This window comes from Maylandia zebra, linkage group LG19 (assembly GCF_041146795.1).
Source record: "Maylandia zebra isolate NMK-2024a linkage group LG19, Mzebra_GT3a, whole genome shotgun sequence".
NCBI lineage: Eukaryota > Metazoa > Chordata > Actinopteri > Cichliformes > Cichlidae > Maylandia > Maylandia zebra.
Window position 1 is genome coordinate 16104128 of NC_135185.1, and position 22911 is coordinate 16127038.

A 22911-nucleotide genomic window follows, 5' to 3' on the forward strand; every position below is an offset into this window, starting at 1 on the left:
TGATAGGTTGTTTTCCAAACATATTTGCATTTCTTAAAATTGTCATTCACAATAGAAAACAGAGGTTGTTTAAGTCAGCTTAGCTAACTTACATTATAAGACCATGCCAATCTTAACATGTTAGAGAATAGCAAATACATTTGACAGATTTTTCTTTTTGTGTGATTTTTGTGTTTCAGCGGGCTGTTTTTCTGTTTTAGTGAGCATTAGATTGTTGACAAACCCAGGTTAACCACATTTCCCTATGCCTCTTGTATGCTAAGCTAGCAACAAAGAACATGGAAAACATCTACCATTTTAGATGCTACAATTTCTGCTCGTCACTGTTGTGAGTTATTCAAAACGTTAAACTTGCAAAGCAAAGACTCCTACAAAAAGATAGGAGATATACTCTTAGAGAGCCAAGAAGTTCTGCACAGGGATTAGTAGATGTGGATTTGGGTGATGGCTGCTTTCCTTCACAATGCACATGTCCACTGGGCTTAAAGTTTATATAGAATATTCATTATAAATTACAGCTTGGAGGTTGTGATACTTATTGTACATTTGTTCATCTTACTTAGTTATCAGATGATTAATTTGAAGCAGATTGCAATTAAGTACAAGAGAAAATGTAGATGTTATCTGACTATAGCAAGGCTCCTGTAATTTGAAAGTTAACATCTGTAGCATGTGTGCCAACAGTTTCCATTAACATTTCAGTGTTCTTGGAATCCTGGGATGAAAAGGGGGAACTAACAGAAACAATGCATGATGGATTTCCAGAGACATTCCAAAGAGGAATGCAATTACTGAGTCAGAGCTTGTCGGCTCCCCTTACTGTTGGTCAAAAATGATTTAGCAAGCTTTCACTCAGTGAGGTCTAAAAATATGTCCTCATCTATCTGTGTTTTATTTTCTCAGCCTCAGGAGTTTCCTTTTCACCAAAAAAAGATATTAATGAAAATATGTGACGCACCATCTTCCACGTCACAAAAGACACCTATGAATCATCTTGTACAACTGCACTTTACTTTATATTATGGGCATTAATATAATCACATTACACTGTATTAAATCCATCCAATCCAAACCTGTGTTAGATGTATAAAAAAGGTATGTCAGAGCCAAAGTACCAGCTTCAAATGATTTGTAACAGTTTGATTCTCTCAGTGCCAACAAAAACCAGACACAAATCCATTCTCTTTAAGTACTGTATGCTCTAAGCTGGACGTACTTTGGATGAAAACAAATCCCCCGCAGCTCTGAATGTAAGCATTGCTTTGTTTCATTGCAGGGCTTACTAAGACTGAGGCCAAATGGAGAAAGTAATGATATAAAAATAGAAAAAGTGGAAATAATTCTGCATGTCTTCAAATATCTCTATTTTTTTCACGAGCTTCATTTCCTTCTGAGTGAACCAGAATAAAGTGTCAAAAGCCTAAGAGCATCGCATTGAATCTCCTGCATATCATGATGGATTTAAAGTGTGCATCAAGAAAGTAGGACAGCTTTCACAGAGGCTCCAGACTGATGCTCAGTGACATCACTTTCACAGCAGAAGCCTCATTTTGAAGCATTTATAATCATAGAATCGCACCCATAATCATCATCACACTCTGCTGCACCTGCAACCTCTTCATACGTTTAATGTTATATTCAGATGTATAGGTGGAATAATGGGTGTCTGCATTTAACAACTCATCAGACAGCTACAAATGGTTCATAGTATGCACACTGTCAGTTTTTTCAGCACATTTATAGCCATCAGAATCCCATTGTGCAAGTAATTAAAAAAATTAAAAAAAAGCTCTGTGAGTAAGTATAAGAGAGGGCAAATATGTCCTAAACTGAGAAATAATTTGAGTTGTCAAATATACAAATACAAACTAAAATGCTATATTAAAAGTATTTAGTCAGTGTATCACTAAAGTGACTAAATGCACTAATTTTCAGTTACGTCCCTGTTCCAACTCCTTCTAAGTAATCCTTCTCAGTCAGTTGTGTAACTCTTTAGGTTGGTCAGGAATTTAACCTTTAAAGGAATTTAACATTTGGAGAACATTCTTGTGTGATTTTTGAGTAGACTGATACCTACTTAGGCAATAAAAAGCAACCTGGAACACTAACTTTAGCATATATACAAGAAATAAGGCAAATAAGTTAGTCAGCTAACTGCTGACCCCTGACCCAGGAAAACTTTGCATAGTTCCCTTAAGAATTTATTTGCAAAATCAGCATTTTTATTTGATTGTGTTTCAGACTGAACAGCTACTAAATATTGACACCAAAAAAAATCCTTCACACCAAATGAACTCCATTCAGAATAATCACAGCTAGTCACCCTCTTTTTCAACAAGTCATTACCATCTTGATTGGCTAATTTTAGCATCTCCCTGTTTGATGGCGGAGGTCATTTTGAATATTGTTGTACTATTACTGGGAAGTTAAGGCTTTGACGCTTGGTATGTGGTGATTGATTGACACTTGCTATCCCTCCTGCATTCCTTGTAGCTTAATCATCTAACATTTGCTCACGTGTGAATTCATCTTTGTTTGCATTACTGTAAGTTTTTACATTTTTTTTTTTTACTTTAGTCTCGCTGCTTCCAATTTGGGACCTTAGCTGGAAAAGTTAAAGTTGGTACAGTCTAAAAACTGCAAATCAGTGTAATTAATTGGTGGGACATGAATACATGAACCTATATAGAGAGTCTGTGGTGGAAACAGCAAGTGGTGTTTATTTTTTCCTATACTAATTGTATAGGCATGATATTGGCATCCTTAACATTGGCTTTCTTAATGCTTGTTTCTATGATAATTCCAAGTCTGTCAATCCAAAAATCACTCCAGATAACTCTTTGAGTGCTTTGTGCATCACCCTGTAACTCAAATATAAATTTGAACAAGTGGGCACTTCCATCTGCTGATCAAGATTATGTGATAACGCTTAAAGCCCCCGAATAGCTATTGTGTCAACATTGTTCTGTCAGGAGCGGGACTGTCGTAGTTTCACTGGAAACAGACAGTTACTGCCCATTTTTGTATTCATATTTCACAGGGACTTCAGACAAGAAAATCAAGATGAATAGGTAGGTGTGTGACAAAAATGTAACACAGGCAACCTTGAGACTGATTTGGAGCAAAGCTGAATGGTTTCTCCTTTGCTATTGTGAATGTTTCGGTATAACACTTTAATGAACACTCAGCCAATAGGATTGTTTATCTATCGAGTAATTTTGTCAAAGTTCTGCAGGGTCTCAGAAGATATTCAATTGTTTTCAAATGCAGGGTAATAATTTCCTGAGTAGATGTACTCTGACATGCAAAATTGGTGGAATATTTCTCACAGTGCATCCAAATAATATCATCTCACTGCTTATGTATTTACCCACCTTACATTTACTTTGTAGGCATTTGTCTCTGAATTTAGAAATCATCAGGGTTTTCTCTTTCAAACTTCGAAAAGCTCCCTGCTGAGTCACTGAAGATATTATGCAACTATTTTCACAAAGTGAACAGCAGTAATATTACGAGCAATGACCCGTGTGTGTGTGTGTGTGTGTAAAATTGGTGGTGCGTCACTTTAGATCATCAATATGATGTTAATGTAGTTATTAAACCTTTTCACCGACAGACCATACTAAAAATTACTCTGTAAAAACAGAAATATAGCACACACGTTTTGGTAGGTGGTTAATTGTGCAAGAACGCAACACTTTTAAGTCCATTTAATTCACCTTTTTGGCAGCTAAGACAGGCTATGTACATGACAGGTGAAAACTAGAATACTTTGTGCCTGCAATGACTAAATAATATGCAAGGCCTAATATGTGGAGGGCAGTGTTATTAGACTGTTTGACTTGTTTATGTTCTCCACATCTGTTATGGAAATTTTTAGGATATATTTTGACAGTTTCACTTTATTTCAAGACTTTGAAGAAAAGAAATGCTCACTAATGGCTGTAAGAGTCTGGTAGGAGTCAAATTGGGATTTCCTACTCAGGGCATTTAGGTATGGGGTAACAGCTGTATGTGGGAATGAATTTAATGGAAATGAGAGAAAAGAGGTTTCACTTGATGACAGTGAGCTATACACTTAATGAGACAGTCGAATATGTTGACATAGCTGCTAATTCACTGAAAGAAACTACAGGGTATTAAACACTGTAGTTTCTTTTTTAGCCATTGAGAGAAAGGTTACATACACTATAAAAAGAAACACTGTGCACTATCATGTCTTTCTTACATTTCCATAATATTTATTGGATTAAATATCTTTTGAATAGTGGATATCCTGCCAAGCCCTCATTTTGTATGTGTGCTGGGAAAAGAAAGGTCAAGGACTAAAACTATTCCTGTCTCCGACACAAAAATTGACAAAACGAGATCAAATCTTACCTATATTGTGCGGTATTTTGCCATATGGTCCCTTGGAAATATCTCAAGGCCACACATTCACACTCAAAGTGCAAGGTGAAGAATTAGCCTGGACAAAATAAAAGAGAAGTATATAAGAAGCCAAAAATGAAAAGGTCACCAAAGTTCAATTGCAATATACTTCTGCTAAGGACTATTTTAATTAGGAAGAACACATGCGGTGACGAATCACACTTCATATCGTACATGTCAGATATATGTCTGTGCGAAACAATATAGGTGTTATCATGCATACTTGCTGTGAACCAATCATGCCACTAAGCTGAGAAACCTTTTACAATTCAGGGAGCGCTATTATGATTTATAAGGAATTATCTGCTTCTCAAACAAAAGCCTATAAAATCTTCTTAAAGCACAGTGTAGGAGGGAGGGAGATTAGATTGGTTTATGGAAAATTATTGAAATAGAGCACAGCAGGGTGTTTGTGCAGGGCTGCAGCTCCCGAGTGACATTATAATCTCTGCAATGACTTAATGCACATTATTTGTCTCTTTTCTTTCATTTTTTGCGACCAGTTGTCCCTACAAGCTGTTTGCCTTTCTAAACACACAGTCTGGAAGCTGTGCTATGTCTTTGCCGTCTGTGGGAGTAAGAGTGTGGGTGTGTTTGAATGCGTGTCTATGAATCTGTTTGGGCACAGATTCATGTATGTGCTGCATTACAGACTTAATGCAGGATATCATGCATAACCATTTTTTTGTTCTTACGTGCATTATATGCCCTCTACAGTGAACAATATAATCTCTAAGAGTGTGCTTTGAAAACATGGTCTTGCTGTAAGTGATGTTCAGAAAATTAATGACTCTTTCTTTTCTACATTGATAACAAACATATTGGTATTCCACTTATCCTTTAGGGAGTATCACTTCTCTCTTGCTTTTTAATAAGTAAGTCAAATCAGTCAATTGAAGTCCAGAGGCAGGAGAATCCCCACAGTCCTCAGGGCATCAGCACCCAATTCGAAGTTCATTGTTGTACAGACTCCCCCATAGTCTCCAGATCGGAACTCAGTCAAATCCAACCAGTAGCAGTTCCCAGTCTAGAGCTTAGCCAGCCACACCCAATATTAGATTCTAGCTCAGGGCACACAATGATGCGTGCTGCGACAAAGTTTCTGGGCTGCCTTTCCTCAAGAGTCTCTCCATCTAAAGTAATGCATTATCAGGGACTGTAACATCTAGTCCTTCTTACTGAATCAGAACTCTGGAGTGATCCAGTGACCGCTGCAAAAGGGCAGGTGACAATCAGGGAAAGACCAGATGACAGCCTGGAAAGACTGCTGACAGGAGGGAATAGACCCTAATGGGGCTGGTGTGGGTTAGCGCCTCATACCAGATTCTTACTGAATCTTGCCTAACTACACAAAAGCCAAATGATCCAAATTCTCTAGTTTCAATTTTGTATTTTTCTGGAACCGAATCACGGGAACAATCACCTCAAGGTTCTTTATATTGTAAGGTAAAGACTATACAATAATACAGAGAAAACCCAGACAATCACATGACCAAGCACATGAGCGAGCACTTGGAGACCGTGAGAAAGAAAAATCCCTGTTTAACAGGAACAAACCTCCGGCAGAACCAGGGTCAGGGACGGGTAGCCATCTTTTCATAGCTAGTCAATGCTCCCTTTCACTGAAACCCCTTTTTATCTACTGTTCTCTTCTTGCCTGTCTTCAATGTCTCATAACACACCTTGTTTCATTCAGGTTCATTTTTCTCCTGCATCCCCTTTCCTCATCATCTCACAATGACAGGCTGGTGAATTGAAGGTGTCCAAGAGCACTACTAGCTGTAATTTCCATCCAGGCTAGATTTTGCTCATCAACAGTTGTCACAAGACCAAGGAATCCTACAAAAAGAACAACCTCAGCTTTTAGCTGGTCCCCAGTTGGACTTGACCTGTCAGTCTCAGTGTTACCAAACACAGCATGCACCACATACTTACCTAAGAGAATTGATCTGACTTCCTGGAATATTTAAGGTGAAATGATCTGAGAAGGTGTGTGGTGGGTTGATGCTGATCATTTGAGATTTCCCCGGTTATAATGTCATTATTAGCCTTTAAGGCACAGCAGCCAGGGAATGCAAATAACACATTATTGACCTGCTGTCATTAACTGTCTGCATTTAAAGACACTGCTTAGAGCAAATAACCTGCTGTGATGCCCATTCAGGCTTGGAAAATGACTGAGGGAATTGAGACTTTCAAAGATGCCAGGAGAGCAGAGTTTCATTATAACAACACAACAAGCCTATTAATAAAATGTATAATGCATTTGAAATCTGTTTGCTCCTCTTTCCGTGTTTCAGTCACCATCAAATTGATCTTTAAATAGTTCATTTACAAATATGAACTTAATATGAATGTAAAATCAGCAGCTTAATGAAGTGGTAGTGAGGGGACATTCTGTTTCAGCAGCTGAAATCAAATCTAGTGAACCAGCAGGCAATGAAGAAAACAGCTTGATGTCATAGGTGCTCAGAGAAACCATTTCACTGCTATTTGAATAATCTTCAGGCATTGTGGACATAATATGTAGTGATATTATTATGTGACTGTGCAATGGGAAAAGTTTAATTAGGTTTTGACACAAGAACAAAACAATCCTGACCAACAGGTGTATCATCATCAGGGCAAATCCACCTTGACCTACAGTCTAGACTTTGTAGTTTCTATAAAACCAGCTTGTTCTTAGTCCCAGGACTATGTCGTAGTTTCTAAGCCACTGCCATGTCACAGATATGTGCAGGATGTTCTCACACTCTATGCAATTTGGCATGATTTCAGTGACGTATGTAGCTTATAGCAACATTAGGGGCATATTTTAGTAAAAGATCCGTATTTGGACTAAACCCAACTGAGATTTTTGTGACTAAACTTCACCAGCAAATAAAAATGAAATGAATGAATCTAAGTGGAAAAAAGTGCAAAACATGAAGGTCCAAACAGGAAATAAACTGTGATCTTGAGAAGATATGACTTTTCACCATCACCTCTCGAACCTGAAAATACAGACTGAGGAGGAAGGCTGTGATCTAGACAATCAGCAATGCTGAAGCTGGTTAGAAATTGTTACTAAAAATATCACTCCGCTTCCTCCTTTATCCCTGTCATAATTGCAACACCCACTAGAGACCAATGTCTTCTGAAGACAAATGTGTTATCATGTAAAGTTTTTCACTGGTTCTTTGTTTGAATTTTATGGATCGGATTTTGCTATGAAGCATTATTTCCTGTTTAATAGTTGGTAATAAGAAAAAGGGATCACAAGTCTTTAATGAAAATATCTGGATATTGTGGATATTATAGCAAAACTCTGCTCACTGAAAAAACGAATTGTCAGTAATATAATGCATTTTCAAGTTCCTAGCAAAGATAACTAGTTCTAAAAAAAGAAAGAAGGTCAATCTTGGAATCCATATATTCAATTAAATAGGGCTGTTGATTTTTGTAGCATTATTTGAAAGACAAACTATTGAATCTGGGTGCTTAATCTCAGTATGGCATCAAGTAAAATGAATAAATTCCATTTCATTTGCCTTCTTTGAAATTTCACTTTGAGGAGTTGAGGTCTGGCAGAACAGATTGCCGTCTGGAAGAAAATAACATGAGAACAAAACAGAGACTGATGAAGATTTTAATGAAATGTTCTGTTCGCTTCAAACTCCAGACGTGGCTCACTGATTGGCATTCATGCTTGAAACCTGGAAACACACGGTGTCCCAAACCAGTGCCTGACAAAAATGACAGAATGTACAGTGGAAAGTTTTACCAAGTATATCCAAATTAAGATGTTTTATGATTCATTTGAAGGGTTTATTCATGTTATTATCAAGGCCAGTGGCTAAGAAATATATTATTCAAAATAGGGACGGAGAAACATACTTTTAGACTTACTGTAATTCCAGATTTATCAGCTGTATCTCTTACCTGTTACCTCCTACAATTACTCTATCATTTTACTATTAGAGCAACCAAGTACATATTAAGAAATAAGACAAAATGAAATAGTACTACAAGACTACAAGTAAAACGGACAAAGTTTGCTTGTTTATTCCCTTGTGAAATGTATGTTACCTATAAGCCAAAAGACCTTGAGAGAGTCCACACAGGCACATGTAGAACATGCAAACTCTACAGAGAAAGGCCTGACCCAGCCAACAAGTCAAACTAGAAGCGCTTTTGCTGTGAGACAACAGGAGTGAAAACTGCACCACTCTTCCACCCTCCCCCAAATATTATTTATATTAAAAAGCATTATGAAAACAAGATTTCAGCTCACAACATCATCACCTTGGGGACATGACCAAAATACTTGCAAGTAGATTTCAGTTTTATTCCTCTAGCAGGCATTGGTTAGCTCTGGATTTGTTTTTAACGTTCAGCTTCTCACTGGGGTTCTTTCCAAGTAATTGCAATGGCAGTTAAATGGATATTCTTACATTCCCACCCCATTTTTTCAGTATGTGCTTCAAGCTAAGACTTCCACTTATTTTAATTGCAGAACAGTGTCTTGTGCTCTGTACTTGACCATTTCACATGAGGAAACTGTATATTTGTCGTTCATTTTGAAAGATATGTTTTTCAGTAGGAACTAAAAGCCACTGGTAAAATATCAAGAGAGGAACTAAGGCATTATTGATCTTTTCATAACATTCGTTGACAAGAGAAACACCAGCATTATCCCTAAACATCAAAGGCAAAGCTATGGGCTTTCAGATGTTGGGCTTGCTAAAAGGATATCTTCAACCATTAATGTAAAGCATTAAAAAAAAGAAAAGAAAAGAAAGACTTTAAATATCAGCTATCATACATCTACTATGTCTACTCTGGCACACTGTAAGTGAGTTATTCATTTTCTCTTTTTCAGGAAAGTGTGTTTCAGTCACGAGAGCTGTTGGGAGCTGGCAGGCTTTTACCATTCTGGCTCAAACTAAAAACCCACTTTGTGACCACAGCATGTTGGTTTCTTCATTCACTCATATTTCAGTTCACTTTAACTTAATAGTCAGTTTACACCAGTGAGGCTACAACACATGCTGTCATCCTGTCATCCACATTACGCATCATTCAGTCATTATTAACTGACTCACGTTCAACTTAAAAAAAAAGAAAAAACAACAGAGGAAAAAAAAATCACACATAAATTCTTCCTCCGCAATCTGCCTCGGACTTACACGCGTCACAAAGATGTTAGTGGGTTGAGGTAAGAGACAAACATGGGTCTCAATGACAAGCCAGGTAAACCCCCCGCAACAACATGCTACACTGCACCTCCCGCTGAGAAGTGTAATCACATTTTCTGCCAGGGTGGTTCTAGTGCCCGTGAGAAAAGGGTTTATCGAAACACACACACTGTCATTATGCAGTGCGTGTGGTTTCCCCTCCATATCTGTGACCACTCATCCAGCCAGTGCAGTTTAAAGAGCTTCAAAGCTTCAGAACACACACACTCGTCATTACACTGAAAGCACTGGAGATAACAGACAGAAGAAAATTGCAAGGCAGGTGAGGGATGTGTACTGAGTGGTATTTGTCTGCTTTTGAGCACACATACAAGGATCTTGTGTTGAATCCTTCAAGCAAGACCTTGAAATGTGTATACCTACACAATAGCAGCAGCCATGACCTAAATAATTATGTTTTCGGATTGCCCGACAGTATCATATTCATAAAAATAAATACACTGCAAAAAAATATTTTAAATTATTTACAATTTGGCCTCCGTAATTCACTTAAGAGTTGGAAGGTCAAAGGTCACCGGCATCTCAAAAAATACATTTTGGTCATAACTCATACACCAGTTCTAACAAATTTCCATACAAATTCCAAATACTATGAACTGATGATTTGATCATTTCTTGGGTGCCTACCTATTGATTTCATTCAAAGACTTTACTTCATTCTGTATATGATACGAATGCAGACAGAACAAAACCAGAAGGGAGTAATTTTTGTTCCACTGTCATTAATTGATCATAATGGTGACTTAATCTATTCCACTGCAATCTTAAAGCCTCTCATTGATTTAACTTGTCATAGAGCTGACAATTTTTCTGTAATCGGTTATTTTTAGGGCCTTTCTGTCCAAGCACGACTGCAAAATCTACAGTGAAGTGATTTCCAAATGGCATCCATACATACACTGGTGCGTCATTAGGTGAATAAAGTGTGTCTTATGATTTTGTGTCAACCCTATATTATTATTATCACGATTACTATTATTATTACAACATACAATTGTCTATAAAGCAACAGATACGTACTGGAGTTTACTATATTGGCACTTTGTGGGTGATAGGTGTGTATGTTTCCATACCCCACTTCATAAATTGAGAACAGTTTGTAACTTGGCCCTGGCCTTCAGAGTCACCACATTTCAACCAACTCAACAAATGAATAAAAGTATTACACTTTTTTAAAAGTCTACTCCATCCATTATAGTTATATTTTTATTTCTTTTACTTTTTGCCAGGGACGGTTGGTTGATAAAGCCATGGTTGGTTGGGTATCAACATGTATTTAACCCATAATGTGAGCTTATTATTTAAATGTTTCTTCTGCAACTTTCATTATTTTACTGTAATAACTCTAAAAGTGGGCTAAGAAGTTCTTTGGCCTGCTTATAACTTCAAACTATGTTATATATCCCTGACGTCTAGGCATGGAGAAGTATGAGCATGTTTACTCCAGTTTGGATGACACAGTCAGATTGGCCATCTGGAGTTTTTTTTTTTTTTTTTTCCTTGGAGGTTGGTGGATGTGTTGTCCAGCAGCGAGCCAGGTTAAGTTTAAAATGCATCCCTCTGTGATATTGGCTGGTGGCTGTCATGAGTATAGTGCATCTTTCTTCCCCCAGGTAATGTTACTTTGGTGCCATTCAGACACTGAGCAGACAGTAATATCTAATGTTTAATGTAAAAATGAAATGAAGTGTAAAATTGAAAAAAAAGGAAAAAAAGAAACATCCCTGGGGCAAAAGTGGCCTTATGCCACAAATTGATTCAGTCATTTTGGCATGACAACAACTACTGTCAGGACAACAGTGCTCCCAAAAACATCCTCAATTCAGCTAAATACTTTGTTCTTTTGCCTATAATGGCTCACAGGATTTATTCCCTCCTGAAAGGTATCTCAATACAGATCCACAGCTTCAAAATGTGAAAAGCAGTCCTAATTTATATTGGCAGGTGCCAGGATCGTTAACCAAAAGAGCTTGAAAAGAAGATGAAAAGAGCCAGCAAAGCAACTTAAACAGGCTAACACAATCTTCCCTTTTCAATATGTATTGATATAGTTTATTTAAATGGAGTGAAGGTGACTCAGATCATTAGGTAACGCTTCAAGGTTTCAACTTTAAACTGGCCAAGTTTCCTCTGCACACCCATCTTGAATAGAAATGAGGACCACCGCCTCCACCCTTTGTCTCCCTGACACTAAGAATATTTATTAATTTAAAACATTTGTCTTTTTGACCTTCATTTTTTTCCTGTGTTTGGGCAAGATACACATATCTACTGTAGATACATATACTCGTGACATTGTAAACAACTTTAATGAGCACAGACAGTTTAATCACACTTTTTGCTAATAAACTCTTGACTGAAAAAAATGCTTGGAGAGGACACATGAAGCACATTCTTTTTAAAATGCTAACCATCAAACAGCAAGTCTAACATTGACGTGCACTGTGGATTCTTTGTGGAATCTAAAATATGAAGATTTTGGTTGATTTAGGACTGTTTTGTTTTACTTTATGAATCTACTTCTGTTGTCTCACAGTTCTGATGTGTGAAGTTTGCATGTTCTTCCTACATTTGCTTGGGTTCTTTCCAGGTACTCCAACTTCCTCCCACAGTCTAAACAACAGGATAGTTTCCAGTAACCCCACTCCACCCCACACCCCCTACCCCCATCATGGATGGATGAATGGATTTGCCAGTGAGTTAATAAGGCCATGATTGCTATATTATTTTCACTAAGCAACATAAACATTCCTTCTTGATTATTCATTAAAGAGAGAAATCAGCCATTTGATTGTATTTTTGATTGTAATCTTTTCCTAGTATGTTTCTAATTAATCTACCCAGCCCAGATTTACATGCATATTTGCTCCATTACATTAGTTGTAAAGGTGCTGATTTATTTTAAGCAACTTTCAGTGTTTTTATTTTATAGCTTTCAATGAAGCACTGGGGAGGGAAAACACATTTTGAGAGCCTGCCTGCTGCTAAATTGGCAAATTAAAACGTCTATAATTGCCACTCTGAGCATGTGGTCAATTTAGGAGTCTGTTTGGCTCCTGATAGCCTGACTTCTAGTGTCAAAGACTTTAGATGTGCATGTTTGAAGAGTACAACCCTTTGTATATTTTACAAAAATGGAAAGAATTTTTTGGATCTGTTGCTTGTCTATAACTTCTTCCGATGGTTGTTTTGTGATAATGTGGACCAGAGTAGAGCAATAGAAAATTCAGAATCTATGAGTTTGGACAACTTTGGACAGATTTCTTGACAATCACAGGAGCCTCACTTGAAACAACTAAAAATCAGTGTGCAGGCTTGTGCAGATACTCCACTTACAGTATGTCCTTTCTTTTAATAACAACCTGGTTTTTGTGCATAACCAAACCTGCCAGGATTCAAATCAGTTCTGTGAAATCAGTTTTACTGCAATAACAACAGATGGGAATTTAAAATTATGTGACTGTTTGTAGTGAACATGCATTCCCTACTGTGGTAGATGGGCCACTTTTTGAAAGCTATTTTAATGAATAAATACCTCACTTTGCAGTTGATGCGGTCTAGATTGAGGTTCAGCTTTGGTAGTTTTCATTTTTTTAATGGGGTAGTAACGGTGCATTTACTTGTATTGCAAAAGCTGTCTAAAATATAATTAGACCGAAAAACAAAATCAGACTGTGATAAAATAACTATAGAGAGATACTTGTTCATGACACATGAAACGCACCTAGGTGGTCTGGATCTACTATTTATGCACAATATTTTTAATGGTCTCTTGAATCAGCAGAAATCAGTTTTTGGAAGCTGACTAATCAGAACAGAATGGGCTCATTGGGGCCTTGAACAGATAGGAGCCAAAACAGCCTGAGCTCAACTGAACTGTTGCAAACAGGCCACAAAACGTTGTCCTGTTCACTGGTACCATCCTGTTTCAAAGCAGCAACCATCGTTCCCATCCCAAAACAGTCAAATGTCACATGTCTGAACGATTTCAGACCTGTGGCACTCACCCCCATTCCCGCCAAATGCCTGGAGAGACTGGTCATTAAAGACATCAGAGCTGCTTTTCCACCATCCCTGGACTCGCACCAGTTTGCATACAGGGAGAACCGGTCAACCGAGGATGCGATCGCCACAGTGCTGCACACATTACTGAAGCACTTGGAACACAGGAACACCTATGCACGGCTCCTCTTTGTAGACTACAGCTCGGCTTTTAATACCATCCGGCCATACAAACTCCGTCCCAAACTCCACCAACTGGGACTTAACTCCTCTCTGTGCAACTGGATTGTGGACTTCCTCACTAACCGTAGACAGAGTGTCAGAGTGGGTAAGAACACCTCTTCCACCCTTGTGGTCAACACCGGTGCCCCTCAGGGGTGTGTTCTGAGCCCTCTGCTATACACTCTCTTCACCCATGACTGTATTTCCTCCTGCGCGTCCAATCTCATTGTTAAGTTTGCAGATGACACTACAGTGCTTGGACTTATATCCAACAATGATGAGACAAACTATAGGACAGAGGTGCAACAACTAGAGTCATGGTGCCACGACAATAACTTGGTCTTAAACACCAAAAGACCAAGGAGATCATTGTAGATTTCCGGAAGAGGGGCCATAACAACCATCTGCCTCTCTTCATTGGCAGTGAGGCGGTGGAGAGGGTGAGCAGTTTTAAATTCTTGGGGGTAACTGTGACCGAGGACCTGTCCTGGGGCAACCATATCACCTCAGTTGTACGGAAGGCCCAACAGCGCCTCTACTACCTGAGGAGACTGCGGAGCGCACACATTCCCAGATCTCTGATGTTGAACTTCTACAACTGTGCCATCAGCAGCATTCTGACGTATGGATTTCTAGTGTGGTTCCCCAGCTGCACCAAGGCCGATCAGCAAGCACTCCAGCGGGTGGTGAAAGAAGCTGGCAGAATTATTGGAACAAGTCTGCCAGAGATCAGTAATATCTTCCCCACTCGCTGTCTGAGGAGGGTGCACAGTATCCTGCGGGACCAACATCACCCTGCGCGCCACCTTTTCCATCTGCTGCCCTCAGGGAGAAGGTACAGGTCTATACAGGCCAGAACATCCAGACTGGCCAACAGCCTGTATCCACAGGCTGTGAGGCTCCTGAACTCTCTGCCCCCCTCTCACGGACAATAACCATATCCAACTTCTTAATAGCAATGAACTGGTCTGCATTGGTGCATCATATCTTTATTCTCTTCCCCCTCCTGCCCCCCCCCCCCTTTCTTAAATAGATAACTATCATATCTGATATCATATCTCACAGTACAATAATATTGAATGGGTTGCATTGTTGTATTTTGTCATGTTTCTCAGGTCTTTGTCTGAATTTCTACGAACATTATTGCTAAGGATTGTCTTATTGCATTGGAGTCACACTGGGTTAAATATGTACACTTGGGTTTTAAGGGGTATTTATTATTTTCTTCTTTTTTTTGGGTTGTATGGAAGCCCCAAACGCAATTTCATTGTTCTTGACAATGACAATAAATAAATAAATACTAAATAGAAAGAGTGAAAAAATATATTGCGTACATTGAGTGATGACATATAAATTAGACAAAGAATGAAAATGAAGGTTTCTTTAAAGATACTTCCTTATGAGAGTATGAGAAACAATTAAGTTATTCTCCACAACCCATGTCACAGCTGGTTTCACTACAATTCTGTAAATGATCCCTTTCACTCTTGCTGGTACCCATATTTTGGGAATCATTCGTGACTTTTATGTTGTGTTTCCTGCCATATGTCAAATGCAACAATCAGTTGCAGCAGTGAAACACACTGGAAACCATTTTTACTCACTTATTGCTATTAAATATTATGTTGACTTTACCTTTTTTTAACCAGATCAAAAAATTTCACATGTAGACTCCATCCATTTATCCGCTTATCCTTATTAGGGTCACATGGGTGCTGGAGCCCACCCATCTAGACACATAATATTTAAATAAAAGAGTAAATTGTGTAACAAAATGTCCCATGTACCAACAATTTGCTAGAGTTACTGTCACGGTTCTGGGTCCGTTGGACCCAGTATTTTGAGTTTATTATGTTTTGGTTTATTTCTGCTTCATGGATTGTTTTCTTCTCGTAGTGATGATGATGATTATTATTAGTTTCTTGTTTCTGTTTATCCATGCTTAAGGATTTGTTCTCAGTTATATCTCACGTTTAGTTTAGTTCAGATTCCATGTGTTATTCTGTTTGTCTCTCAGTGTAAAGTCTGCATGCTTGTTTAGTAATTCATGTTTCCTGTTTTATTGTGAAAGTCTTTGTCTTATGTTAGTGTGTGCAGCTTAGCTCCCCCGTCTCGTTAGCCCTGATCTCTCCCAGCTGTGTCTCCCTCCTGTTGCCGATTCCCCCGTTACTACCCTGTGTATATAAGCCCTGTGTTTTCCCATGCTCAGTGTCGTGTCGTACCATCAGTTTTTGCCTGTGTGTTCTTGGTTCCAGTGTTCCGTCCTCACTTTGTTTGTTTTCCTGCCAGCAATAAAGCTGAGGTTTTTTGAGTTACATTCCATTTTCCGAGTCCTGCATTTGGATCCTCATCTCTGCCTGCCCGCACACAGAGCCTTGACAGAACGACGCGACCAGTAATGGATCCAGCGGACTCACCGTGGAAGCGCAGCTCCCGTTTTGACGGGACTCGGCTAGCGCTTGGAGGGCCTCCGTGCTGCCGTTCCTCACTGGCAGCCTACCCTTCGGCCCACTCGTCTGCTTCCTCCCCGCGGACGCCCAGGTCCTTGCAGAAAACGCTCCAGCCGGTCCCGGGAGGATTACTACGAGCCTGCAAGCAATCAGCTCACGCCTGCACAAGCCTTTTACAAGATGTTAGGGATTATTATCGTGCCACCTGACTCACCCAGCATTTCCACATCACAGCAGGAGCAGCCACAGCAGAGTCCTCCCTCGTCACATTCCGCCAGCGCCGCTCCCTCTTCAACAGGGAGGCAGCGAACACGCAGCCAGCACTCACAGCTCCAGCAGGAGCCTGGGATTCAGCTCAAACAACCGCCTAGGGTGAGTGACAGAGTCTCCCTTCATTCGCCTTTTTTGTCAAGGGATAGACAGACTGTTTCCCCCAAAGCTGCGAACGCCAGCTACATGAACACTACAGCTCGTGTTTCTCCGGTTCGGGAAAATAAGAGTTTTCGTTTTAAGAATGACTATTTTCCCATTGGTTCAGAAGACTGTGCGCCTGATGTTTTTTCAGATCCAGGAGTTAAGACTGTTCCGTCTGGATCTGTTTATTCTGGAGCTATGTTTATTCAGTTAGCCGCCCGGCCTCAAGCTCAGTTAGCCGCCCGGCCTCAAGCTCAGTTAGCCGCCCGGCCTCAAGCTCAGTTAGCCGCCCGGCCTCAAGCTCAGTTAGCCGCCCGGCCTCAAGCTCAGTCTCCAATTCCACCACCGTCGTCATCCCAACCATTGTTTCAGTCACCCTCAGTTCAGCCTCCTGTTCAGCAGCCACTAGCCCTGCACCCTGTGTCACTTGCTACCCCGGTACAACAAGCTCAGTCAAATCAATCTAAAAGGAACTGTGTTTCATCAGTTTGTTCTAAGCAGAGCAACAAACCTCATGATAATGTAATCATTCCTAAAAAGCTGGCCAGTTCAGAGACTGTGACGCGCTCCAGGGCCTCCCCAGAGGCTGAGTTTCAGCCCTCAGCCTACTCTGGACCCCTGGAGGCTAGGAACCCAGCTGAGGACTGCACCCGGCTGTCACTGCCTGAGCAGAGTCAATGCTCTGGGCGGCTGAAGTCTGCTATGTGTTTGCCAGAGGCCCGTGCGCCTGCTGGTCCTGTTGCGTCCCTGCCAGAGGCCCGTGCGCCTGCTGGTCCTGTTGCGTCCCTGCCAGAGGCCCGTGCGCCTGCTGGTCCTGTTGCGTCCCTGCCAGAGGCCCGTGCGCCTGCTGGTCCTGTTGCGTTCCTGCCAGAGGCCCGTGCGCCTGCTGGTCCTGTTGCGTCCCTGCCAGAGGTCTCCGCACCTGCTGGTTCTGTTCTGTGTGTGCCAGGGGCTCCAGTGCCCACTGGTTCTGAGACTGTTTTTGCTGGGGGGCCCGAGGAGCCCGTCCAGCGTCCTGCCTCGTCAGCTGGGGGGCCCGAGGAGCCCGTCCAGCCTTCTGCCTCGTCAGCTGGGGGGCCCGAGGAGCCCGTCCAGCCATCAGCTGCAGCCTCATCGCCAGCTGCAGCCTCATCGCCAGCTGCAGCCTCATCGCCTGCTGCAGCTTCATCGTCCTCGCCTGGTCCAGCCCCCGTGTCTTCGGCCTCGCCTGGTCCGGTTTCAGCATCTGCTTCGGCTTCATCCGCCTCGCCTGGTCCAGCGTCTGCTTCGGCTTCATCCGCCTCGCCTGGTCCAGCGTCTGCTTCGGCTTCATCCGCTTCGCCTGGTCCAGCCACTGCTTCATCCTCGCCAGCGTCGCCTGGTCCAGCCTCATCAGCGTCGCCTGGTCCAGCCTCCGCTTCTGCTTCAGCCTCGCCTGGTCCAGCCTCCGCTTCTGCTTCAGCCTCGCCTGGTCCAGCCTCCGCTTCAGCGTCCGCCTCGTCTGGTCCAGCCTCCGCTTCAGCGTCCGCCTCGTCTGGTCCAGCCTCCGCTTCAGCGTCCGCCTCGTCTGGTCCAGCCTCCGCTGGTCCAGCCTCTGGTCCAGCCTCCGCTGGTCCAGCCTCTGGTCCACCCCAGAACTGCTTCCTCGCCGCCGTTGCCGTCCGCACGGTCGGACCCCAGAACTGCTTCCTCGCCGCCGTTGCCGTCCGCACGGTCGGCCTCCAGAACTGTTTGCCCGCCGTCGCCATGTGCACGGTCGGCCTCCAGAACTGTTCGCATGTCGCCACCGTTGCCGTGTGCACGGTCGGCCCCCTGGACTTTTTGTAGACTCTTGGTGAGCTCTGGTTTCGTTTTGTTTTTGATATGCTTTCCTGCGTTTTTTGGACTCTGGTGCTCCTTGTTTTTTTTTTTTTTGCTTGGGCCTGGTTTCAGTGTTCCGTCCTCACTTTATGTTTGTTTTCCTGCCAGCAATAAAGCTGAGGTTTTTTGAGTTACATTCCATTTTCCGAGTCCTGCATTTGGATCCTCATCTCTGCCTGCCCGCACACAGAGCCTTGACAGTTACACAGTTTTAAATGACAACTTGTGCTCCATTCTGTGGAGGATATAAAGAAAACTGCTGAGTCATAATTAGCTGTTATCACCTAGACAACCCCTGGTTTTTCATCGTAATACCTTGTCATACACTTAACTCCTCTGGTACAGTATTTCACATCTATTCTCTTCCCCCTCTGGGATTAGAAAAAATCCTTACTACCAGTCATTTATAAATAGAACACCTCATCAGCCTGTGCATATTTTTTGACGGAAAGCCAAAGCTTCTCAACTTTGTGATTCAGTCTGAGAGCGGATCATTTTCATTCTTCAAGCCCATCTCCTGCTGCCTGTCACTGGCATTTTAGCACCATTTGTCAAAGGGCTTTATGCGATTGGATGGGCATGATGCATCACCAGGATTTTCAGATGCAGGTTGGACTCTGACGACGGTGCTCCCGATTGGTCTCAGTTGTTTCCGAGATGAATCAGAAAGGCTTTTAATAAGGAAATCCAAAGAGCTCACGGGCTGTATGGGTAACTTCAAAGGGAGGTTAATATAGATCCCTCGAGCACTTGCCACTCTGCCACAACCTTTACACAAGCTGAAGAGCAGGCAGAATTGCATTAAGTCAAGGAAACTCAATTTTTCAGCCTATGAAAAGTATATTTGTTTTTGTGCTCTCAGAACTTCAGGGTGAATTTGGTATAGCGCAATAAGATAAAACACAAAGAATAACAGCAATAAATGCAAGATGGATGCTGCCCGGAGGCTTAATGTGCAGTATCAAACAGCAAATACACACATAACATTATAACTATCCCTGCAACTCAAAGAGGAATATCAGAGTCCAAAAGAAAACACTTTAGCTCCAACGTAGGTGAATACAGTGTGTGCTAAAGGCCAGCTTTATAGTATAAAAAGTAACGTTGATAGAAGCTCACAGAGAGTCTGTAACAAGCAGCATGAGTGCAATCCAAGCAATTTTCCCTTCACCACCAAAATGAAGTGAGAGTAGCTGCCTTTTCCCATGTTATCTGGTCCTGCAGCTGACAGAGACATCAAAATCCTGACACACATACTATATTGCACATGGCAAATTCATGTCATCTGCACATGCTGCCAAAGATGAAAGCTAGAAGTCTGATACAAGGCATGTGGGAATAGATGTACAGTAATGAGAGCCCAGGGGCCTGACTTAATGAGCAGGATTAGTGAATCGTGATAGCGCTCTTGTGCTTTAAGAGGGGTGATGAGTCGGGTAGTGGTGAGAACTGGACAGCTGAAGGAGTAGCAGTTTGTCAGGTAGAGGACGGGCTCACCTCAGCTACCAGGAAACTCTGAGACCAACAGAATAGACCAGATTGTAAAAGCTGACAAGTGCAATCAATAGATCGCAAGTTGATATTAACTTGCTATCGTCTTTTTGATTTCCTGCTGAGATGGGACAGAATAGGAAGGCCATTCCCAGGTTCAGCAAATTTGCCATTTCTTCTCCTGGCTGCAAATTTTCAAGGTTGATTTTACATAGACATTGTGACCTTAGAGCACTTTAAAGTAATTTTAAGTTAAATTCAAATTAAAAGAGGCACTTTGATACTTCACTGTTACCTGCTACAGCACACGGGTATGAATGACTGCCATTTATCGACAAAAATGTTGCGAAAAAAAGGTTTTTGCTGAAAAAAGATTTATGATTTATTTCTTTTCATGTTCTATAAAAGTTCTACATTAGCCAGATTAGAAACAAGATGTATATTAATAAAAAAGAATTTTGTTTTAGGTTATAGTTCCTGTAATATGAGGTGTCTTTTATTATAGAACTATAACTCTGAGTATTGTCAATGGGTTAAGAAATTACAAGCATGATAACTAACCATCAGTTTCTGATCTAATGTGTGATTGGTAAAAATACTGCTCTTACATGTTGAATATCTGCTTAATAATTGACCCTCAGATTAGAAAATGTCACAATGAAGGTCACATAAGCTTACATGGGATACAGGTGTTACTAGAAGCTTTGTGAGGTAGGCATAACCTACAGGGTTACTTGATGAACTATAGTAGGGTCATATGGCTCTGTTCCCATACTTAATACAGGGTTTCTGAGAAGATTTAGTCATTCAAAGTATTCAAAGCGTCTTAAGCAGACATTATAGCCTGAGCCAACCTGAATGACCTACTAAAAGAAAACATATAGCATGGACTTTAGGTCATACAGAAATAAATATTTTGCCCTTCATTTTGGTTTAATAACTTTAGTAGTTTTAGGTAGGGGAAGGTATATTTTATCTTAAAACACCAGGTTTACTGTTTTAAAGCAAAATGTTGTGATATTATTTGATGATTATGTACAATGTAGGATCAAAGTGGGAAACAGTCTGCAACAAACCTATATAGTATTTGTGGCTCACGAGCTTCTCATTTCGTCATATTTTACTTCCAAGGAGACTTTCTTTTAATTTATTAACAGTTAGTTTCGAGCAATAGTTCTCCAGGCTTTCTGAAGGTTTTTCAAAGATTTCTTTGGACAATGGCTGCTTCCTCACTCATTTTCAATACCTGACTATTTTCCTTTTTTGCTTGTTCGTTTATTTTGTTAAGCCGCTCACCAGTGTGTCCTGTGAGCCATTCAAGCATAATACAGAAAGGGGAAATTCAAAGGATCAAACAGTCAATGTATATTTGCACATATTCAAACAAACTCTGCTCCTATTACCAATTTTCCTGAAGAAAATTATGAAGAAATGAGTGGTGACTCTGGATTTTTGCACAGTACCATATAACACCATGCCTGCAGCTTTCCCTTTGTTCCTGGCGACATCTCTAGAGTCAAAAGGGGGGCTGACACAATGAACCTAATATATGGGTCATATTATGCTCATTGTACAAGCACCTTGCACAGGTGCTGTACCACAAATTGAAGTAAAGCCAAAGGCCAGACAAAAGGTTCACACAAACTTCATAAGTAGCTCCTTAAAATGTGAACTCAACAAAAATCATTGTCAGGAATTTTCAAATAAAAATTCAAAGAAGAGCACAAACAATAAACAGAACATCCATCACTCAGGTGGTGGTGATTTGTTTGATTGAGAGCCAGTGTATTCTCAGGCTGGGCCAAACAGACCAAAGCTGTCTAATACTGCTGTGTAGAGGACTGAACAGGCCTCTGTGGAAATGTCAAAAGATGAAAAACACATAAAATATCAGACAAATATATATCTTTCCAAAAGAATATTTGAATGCTGGACCAAATAAAGAAAATAAAGAGCAGGATACATCAAGACAAACTCCTGGGATAGACAACAAAATTCATTTTCAAAGTGAAGCTGACAAGATGACAATGCTGGACAGATATCTGTTAGATTGAAACATTGCTCTGTTAAATTAAATTTGCTGGCGTCTATGAGTGCACTGTGTGTCAAACACTATATTTAACACATAAATGCATCCACAGTCTACTGTACCACACTCGGTTGTCTGCCTAAGCTCATGTTATGATTAAAGATAATGGACCGGGGATGGTGGGGGTGGAGAGGTGTTAGCTCCCATCCGATAACACATTTGCAGACCAGCACTCAGTATTTGAGAATCACTATTCGAGGTAACATTCTTAATAGCAATGTTGCAAACTCTGTTTCTCAGAGGAATTCAAACTATTGGCTATTAGATTTGCCAGCTTGAAATTAATTTTGTAGTACGCCTGTAATATTCTACGACAGCAATGTTTTTACTGTAAAAATTACAAAGCAGCGTGATCTATAGTGAAACATTTCAAAAACTGAAGTGTAATGATATGTTATAGAAGTATAATTATGTTATAAAATTATTTTTAACAGGTTCAATCTGCATGTCCTCATCTACGTACCACAGATTTAGTTCCTTTGCTTTGTTTTTTAGTTTTCTAGAATAACACAGTTCAGCTATCCTTTGTACTGGACAGTTACCAAAATGTTAACAACTACCCTGAGAATGACCACTAGCTTGACCTAACCAGTTGCTAACATTGCCCTCAGCCACATAAACACCAGAAACCACACCACACAACATATAACTATTAAACCACGTCTAAATTAATCATCTGAAGTTACTGCTCAATGATGCCACTAAATGGTAAATGGCCTGTATTTATATAGCGCTT

General features: G+C 40.7%; 1 protein-coding gene across 5 annotated transcripts in view; it reads right to left on the reverse strand.

The window, feature by feature from the left end:
- Window positions 1–22911, reverse strand: part of LOC101471592 (leucine-rich repeat and fibronectin type-III domain-containing protein 2) — a 142636-nt gene that overhangs the window by 34092 nt on the left and 85633 nt on the right. For 3 of the 5 annotated variants that reach the window (XM_076877500.1, XM_004559261.5, XM_012921348.4), the window contains one exon: window positions 4381–4468. The exons of the other annotated variants lie outside the window; for them this stretch is intronic. The gene's annotated coding sequence lies outside the window, so the exon portion shown is untranslated. The remainder of the gene's footprint in view (window positions 1–4380; window positions 4469–22911) is intronic. 5 annotated transcript variants of the gene reach the window in all.